Source organism: Urocampus carinirostris, chromosome 6, assembly GCF_059441175.1.
Source record: "Urocampus carinirostris isolate Australia breed hairy pipefish chromosome 6, RoL_Ucar_1.0, whole genome shotgun sequence".
NCBI lineage: Eukaryota > Metazoa > Chordata > Actinopteri > Syngnathiformes > Syngnathidae > Urocampus > Urocampus carinirostris.
In genome coordinates this window covers 23486803-23495091 of record NC_142354.1, presented here as the reverse complement: position 1 = coordinate 23495091, position 8289 = coordinate 23486803, and positions in this window count along the sequence as shown.

Sequence of the window (8289 nt, the reverse complement as noted above, 5' to 3'; positions counted from 1 at the left end):
ACTGTGTGGTATGGTGAAGGCACGACAGCGGGCATGAAAAACATACAGAGAATAATCAATATACCTTACCTTGGAGTCTAATCCCATTGCATAAAATTTACAACTTAGATATCAATGACATTAAAGACAATTAAATTCAATACAAATCAATTCAATTTATAAATGATAAGTTTAACGTGAATAGGGATAAGGTTGACAGGTATGAAGACCTCAGGATATTTACTGGAGTCGGTAAAGCTTGCACGACTTCAGCTCACCAAGTGTCTTTTCTCCTCACACTGAGGTTTTTGAGTTGTTCCTTGCCCGCATGCTGGTTTAAGATCAGGTAATTGTGTAATTTTGTAATAGTAATCCTGTGCAGTCCTTTGAGACATTTTTGTGATTAAGGGCTATATAAATAAATGTGACTTGACTTGACTTGAGTTGGTTTGGGTGTCCATGTTGTTTTGACAAACATAGGATCATCCATCCATCCATCCATCCATTATCTGTACCGCTTATCCTCATTAGGGTCACGGGGGTGCTGGAGCCCATCCCAGCTATCTTCAGGCAGTGGGCAGGGGACACCCTGAACTGGTTGCCAGCCAATCGCAGGGCACACAGGGACAGACAATTCGCTCGCTCATTCACACCTAGGGATAATTTGGACGGGCCAATTAACCTGAAATGCATGTTTTTGGAATGTGGGAGAAACCTGGAGTGCCCGGAGGAAACCCACGCAAGCACGGGGAGAACATGCAAACTCCACACAGGAGGTTTGATCTCACAACCTCAGAACTGTGCCGCACACGCGCTAACCACTGCTCCGCCGTGCTGCCACATAGGATCATAATGTTGCATAATTTGGATGCTTTGCACAATTGATTTACCAAATCCATCGCATTTTTTTGTGTTTTAAAGGGCCACTGTTTAATATTTGACCAATGGATGCTGCTGTTTTATATGGTGCAATCAAAAATATGTGCACACAGCACAAGGAAGAATACAAGATATAAAGACTCAAGGTGACCAAACCATTTCTCTTTTTTGGCTTTTTGGTTTTTCGAGTACCTGTGGCAGCAAGTCGGGGAACGATCATATCGAGTATAATTTTAGGTATAAAGGAAATTGTGTATTTTTAGCGCCTCCCAGTGGTTACAAAACATTTTTCATCATTCAATACTGATTTTAATAAAAAACACAAATAAATTGACCATCATCCATCCAATATCTGCACGGCTTATGCTTAGTAGGGTCCCTGGGGTGCTGGAGCCCATCCCAGCTATCTTCGGGCAGTGGGCAGGGGACACCCTTAACAGGTTGCCAGCCATTCGCAGGGCACACAAATGCTCCTTCACACCTAGGGACAATTTGGACCGGCCAATTAACCTGACATGCATGTTTTTGGAATGTGGGAAGAAACCGGAGTCCCCGGAGGAAACACACGCAGGCACAGGGAGAACATGCAAACTCCACACGGGAAAGCTGTGATAGCTGAACCTCTGCACTTTTGGGCAGCGCGCTAACCCCCCAACTGCCATGCCGCCCTACTGACCATCATAGAAATTTGTACTCGCAGGTCGAGAAATTCGCCTTTATTTTACCTAACATGGGTCTCACTTAGAGGGAGCTGACATAACTGTCTGCAATGGTAGTTTGTATTGTTCGTTGTGCTTTGTTGCAGACGTTTTTGGTTGCACCCCACAGTACAGCGACATCAAATGGTAAGACATTACAGTGTCCCTTTAAAATTGTCTATAAAAACTAGGTGGCAAAAATCAAGAAAACAATCAGAAGTACATTTTTTGGGTTAAAAAATCGGATAAATTGCCTAGCTCTATGCCCTAGAGTGCATTTCATTTTGAGTTCAAGTTTCGTCCCTGTCACTGCGATGCTTTCTATCTTATCGATTTCAAATCCATTATGTTGATTGTTTAGGGAAACGTCTCCTTTTTTGCAGACGCATTTGTGACAGTGACCCATTGTGACAAAAATGAGAATTTCATTTCTTGGCTGTCATGAACATGTCATTCTTTCTATGATTTTCTTGATGTTTAGAATGCATGAGTTGTGAGACAGCAAGCTCTGGATGACATTCCTGGTATCTGGTTTTTGTGTGTATAAAAACAACAGTTGACCTGAAATAAGTATTTGTAGCATCCTTAGTCATTGAGGGATGTGAATATGTTATTTATTGGTGCACAACACACATTTTTTTGACTGAATTTTTTTTTAAATGTTGGTTGTGTGTTATACATAAGGTTTTAACCGTATTTGTTCAATGACTGATCAATAGAAATAACTGACGACCACATTCACTAAGCATTTGATGCAACGGAATTTGAACCTAGGTTGCGGCGGTAAAAGTATCTTATCCTTACCACTGGACCACCAGTGATATAGATGACATTTTAGGTTTTACCTTATTATCAAACTATTTTAGTCACAGTACCAGAAATGAATGTTAGAGAATTGCGAAAACAGTAAGTCAACAATATTAGTCACTTAGAATAGAAGAATATAATATAATTTATTGTCATTAAAATGTGAAATGCACAACGAAATAGAGCCAAGAAGAGAACCACACGTTCGAGAGCGTTCGGGCCCCGGTGTTGTGAAATGCTCTTCCCCCTGAGATTCGATCTGCAACCTCAGTGGTACTGTTTAAATCTGGGCTTAAAACACACCACTATTTTCTAGCTTATCAATGACCTATATTTCATGTTGACAATATCTGAGTATTGTTTGTTAAAGCTACATCCATCCCAACCTGGTCATCCTGGAAGGGGGATTACCTCATGTGCCGTCCCTTCTCAAAGTTTCTTCATTTACCTCATGTTTGAGGTTCTTGAGTTTTTTCTTGCTCTCATGTAGGTTTTAGATCAGGGGATAGTGTAATAATCGTCTGTAGTCTGCAATAATCTGTGGTCTGTGCAGCCTTTTGAGACCCCTTGTGATTAAAGGCGTCACAAATAAACATGACTCTCGTACTGAGAATTAAAATAGTGTCATGATGTGTTAAAATCTAATGCCTTTTCAAATTTGTTCTAAACCACAGGTGGGCCAATGGTTAGGTTTGAGCACACTCATCACCACGACCCGGATCCGATTCCCAATGCATCCCACTGCAAAGTTTGAATGGAAAGAAAAGAAAAATATATGTACTGAAATAAGGGTGTGTGGGAAACACGAGTGTGCGTTACACTCAAATAAATATCTTGAGGTTGCACTTGGGGATTGTCAAACACAACACATTTTGGGAATGTTGAGCCTTCTTCTTTGATAAGGGTACCACACAAACTATCCAGTTGTTTGTAGTGTGTGTCCTCATTAGGCTTGAGCAAATCCAAGGCAGCTGCCCTTTGCTTCTCAGGTACTAAGCACATACAGGAAAAGCATCCAGTAAGGTCACTAATGACAAAAAACACACTGAGGGAAAAACGCGGCTGGCGAATTCCAGCATAATCCTGAAAGATCACCAAATTGTGATTTGTGTCGGATTTTCCAGCCGAGCAGAGGGTCAAGCACTGCTCTTTGTGGCTTTTCAGTTTGGAAAACTCAAATTGACAGGAAAATGTTGGGAGGAGAGGACTGATCATGATTGATCGTATTTAATCTGCCAGGGAAATTTATACTGACTTCACCAGTTACATTTTTCTGGTCAGCCACAAGGAACGGGCTAGATGCAATGCCACCGTGATACGTCATACGGATGTCGCTCAGCAACAGCTAACATATTCCGGGAATGAATACAGAAAACTGCTAGTTCTTTTATTTTCTGCTAAATATGCAATTTCTCAAATTGATTAATACAGTCCTGAATAGTCATAAATAGCAATATTAGATATGAATTTTACTAGTCGCCGGATATCAGTCTCAATGGGTGGGGGGGGGGTCTTCCAGTGGGTGACACAAGCCCAAAATGGGCGTGGGGGCAGGCACCATGTGGCAAACCCATAGCGAAGGGTGTGAAAACACCCCCTTGCCCCTAAATAAATTGAAGGAAAGATCAATTAATCGAAACATAATTGTTGCTGTTGTGATTTATAGTTTCTGATTGTAAAACAGCCTGTAGAGCAGGGATCACCAACTTTTTTGCAGCTGAGTGCTACTTTTTTTACTGATTCAGTGTTCTCGTTTGCCCGCGTCCCTGCGTCCTGGATGTATCATTTTTGCTGGGGACGCATAGTGACAAATCAACGTGCGTCCCCAACTTTTTCACACAAAATTGTCATTATTACCCGGTTACTTTTATTTTTAACAAAGATTTACCGCACTCCAAACTTTTCGTCAGGCAGATCCGCCATTGTTTTTTTGTTCTCGCGGTTCGAGTTTTCGTCTGCACGCCGATCTCGGCAAAGGAGATCTCGTTGATTCGAGATTACGCCATTGTTGTGGTGGTTGTCGTCGATTTAAGGTAAAAATCAACACAAGATTGGTAATTTCTTCAGTGTCATTAATAAGTCGAAACATAATGCCGAAAGTGATAACAACGGCAATAATTCCGGCGGAGAAATTCTTCGGAAGATCGCTAGGAAAACACGAGAGGCTGGGAAAACATGTATGTTGAAGCGAACGACTCGACGAAAGAAAATAAACAAAATAATACTCCTAAGCAAGATAAGTTTTTTTTCTGCCAAAATGGACTTAATTTTATTCCTGGTTACGCAATGAGGAGATAATGGATTGGACCTTGAGAAGGCATTACAACTGTGGCGTGACAGCAAACCACGAAGAATATATGAACTGAAAAATCTGAAGTGATAACTGCTTTGTATTACCAATTATCTGTGATGATTAAAACTGCATGAATATATAGACTAATATTTTAGCAATATTATTTTGTATAAATTACAATATTGTGAACTGAAAAATCTGAAGTGATAAGTGCTTTGTATTTCCAAATAACTCTGATGATTAAAACTGAATGAAAATATAGATCAATATAATTATTTCAGCAATATTATTTTGTATAATGTACAATATTGTTGTGAACTGAAAAATCTTGAAGTGATAACGGATTTTTATTACCAATAAACTGTGATGATTAAAACTGAATGGATATATAGATTCATACCATATATTTGTCGTCGATTTACAATTTCAACCTCGATAACGCTAAATTTTGGGGACCCATAGATCTCTGTTGGGACCCATTGATTTTTGAGCATGCGAGTTCCCGGGACCCATCACTTTTCAGAGGTAAAAAGAACACTGCTGATTAGTGAAAGTTTGATCATAATTTCTCAAAAACCTGTTTTTGATATTTTGTTACTATTTTATCATTAAGTTACAAAGGTGGGTAGTAAAAAGTTACATTTACTACATTACATTTACTTGAGTACGTTTTGGGACATTTTGTCCTTCTGGCAGACTTTTAAATCACTACTCCGCTACCTTAGCTTACATGTACGTGTAAGTATGGGCTTTTATTTTTATATCTATATCTATCTATCTATCTATCTATCTCTCTCTCTCTCTCTCTCTCTCTCTCTCTCTCTCTCTCTCTCTCTCTCTCTCTATATATATATATATATATATATATATATATATATATATATATTTATATTATTGATGTCATGATTACTCATTGCACTCACCTGTGCCCCCTCGTTTGGCGCCAGCTGCTCCTAGTTGCCCGATGATTGATTACCCTCCCAGGACGCCAGTCACTCCTGGTCAGTTCATCAGCAAACCTCTGCATACGCAAGGCAAGCACTTTGACCCTGGCTCCCGTAGGTCCCGTCTTCGTCCGTGTCCCATTCGTCTGTCCCTGATTTCCCCTTTTTTTTCCCCGGCTATAGACCCGTTTTGTCCATTTGACGACGTTCTGATGCCCCGCTCTGGCTAACGACCCGTTTTTGACCACCGATCACGGTCTGATCTTCTGCTCCGGCTATGGACCTGTTTTTGCCCCTGACCACAGACCGATCTTCCGTCCCGGCGAATCACTTACGCATTCCGATCACGCTCCGACCCCGTGAGCTGCTTGCTCCCTCTGTCCAGCGAGCATCGGATCGCTGGCATTTGTTTCCTCGATATCTCAATAAACCTTTGTGTGAAATGGTACGCTATTGGGTCAACCATTTGTTCTGGTTCTGACAATTGATATTTTACTTATAAACGGACGATTTGATTTCTGTATTGTATTTTATAGTTGAAAACAAGGCTTGGACGCAATACAGTAGGGGAGCTATCCGACTATCAGTAAGGAGAAATTTAGTGTTCTTGTACTCTGTACTTGAGATGGCGCCTACGTAATTGTATTGAATGGTACTTTGTACGCCAATATAGTCACATCCACTTTTCCTGCACTTTATGTTGTTGGCGGATTCAGAGTTTTGAATTATATCGTGAGCGAAGAAGGAACAGGTAGTGACCGGAAGTAATTTGTGACATACCGTATTTTCCGCACTATAAAAGCCTTTATTTTTTTCAAAAGCTGACCATGCGCCTTATAATACAGTGCGCCTTATATATCGATCAAAGTCTAAACTAAACAAGCAGCCGCCGACTAGATTTTCCCCCGAAGGCGAAGTCGTCCGCGGTGTATGCTGGGATTTATATACCGGCGTTTCATTTCCTAACCAATGTGTCAATCATCATTTGAATCAGTCACTATTGGCTAAAGTTATTCGGAGGTAAAGGAGGCGGATCCTTTTTATTATTTACAGGCTCGCATAGGCTAAAGGGGCGAAACAAATGTTAAGGGGGTAATAAGTTTGACTGAATTATTTGACCGTTTTGTCAACGTTCCCATTGTAGCGCCTTATAATCCGGTGCGCCTTATGTATGGAAAATATAGGACCAAAAACTATTTTTTGGGGGTGCGCCCTATAACCCGGTGCGCCTTATAGTGCGGAAAATACGGTCCAGTTAAGTTGCGAAATCAATAACGTGTCACAGTACTCGTGACTTAAAAAGGTATCAGCTTTAGTCCAAACACTGCATTATCTAACTGTTCTTTAAAGCTAAAATAAAACAACACACATGAACTTTCTTTAGAATGTTAGAGGTCAATGAGCGAAGAAGAAACAGGTAGTGATCAGAATACGGTGTAATTTATGATCTACTTCATAAAACTAGCTGGATGTTGTAAAAAATTCAAATGTAATTAACGCATCATAGTACTCATTCCCAGGAAAGTAATTGTGTTAAAGGAACATGTTTGTTTGTAACACGTTAGTCCCAACTCTGCACTTAAAAGTAGTTCTTGAAGCTAAAAACACGCATCAACTTTCTTTGACGGCTAGAGGGCAAAATGTCTTGGGGATGAAAATTGATCTTCTTTTTGTTTTCAATATTTTAAGGAGATGCAGATATTATTAGCCGAGAGCCGGGCGAGGATCAAGGGCTCATCCGGAGACGGTGGTGGAGGAACGTCGCCCGAAGGCCGTCTCAAGGTTCCACGCTGGCTCTTGCAAACCCCTAATTAATGACTGGATGGAATGTTACAATGTAGCGGCTAATGGGGATAACTAATGCAAATTGGTGGAAGCCGGTTTAATGTTCTGGCATCCAAGACAAAAACTGGTGCTGAAATCCTGACTTGATGTATTTCATGGGGATGGGGAGCTCATATTGAATCATAAAACAAAAATTGTGTTCATCACTGCAAAAAGGGGTGAAGGACACTCGAGCAGAGTGTCTCACAGATTTCTGTGGAGAAAAAAAGGACGACCTGATGGATGCCTCTAGCTTTGGGGAGAGAATGAACCCGTCAGTTGAAAAAGGCGCGAAGGCGAGAAAAATAACGTCTGCGGGGGATGTGGAAAACGATGCTCCTGAGCTCGCTGACATTAATGAAGTGTGACCAGAGTGTCTTCATGGACGGGCTGACACAGATTGAAACCATGACAGGTCCACTTCCACCTACTGAAATACATTTCCATGTGTTCATCCGTCTAAACACCACATCTGGCATGAATGGCATCTCTAATATTTTCAGTGTCCATCATTTCTGAGTGCAATTGAAGGCAAACCATTCTATACTGATATGTTACTTCAAACCAGTGATATGCAGTCAGGGGAGGCAGGTGAGGCACAGCCTCACCTGTCATCATGGAAATATAAAATCAAAACCATATTAAATGGTTTTGATTTAATATTTGCTGAATTTTCACATTATATTATGAATACAATTAACATGTAAATGGTAAATTGTAAATGGACTGCATTGATATAGCGCTTTTCAAGTCATTGAACACCTCCCAAAGCGCTTTTGGTACTTTAGATTTTATCCATTCACACACACTCACACACTGATAGGAAGTCAGCCATGCAAGGCGCCTACCTGCTTATTAGGGGCTC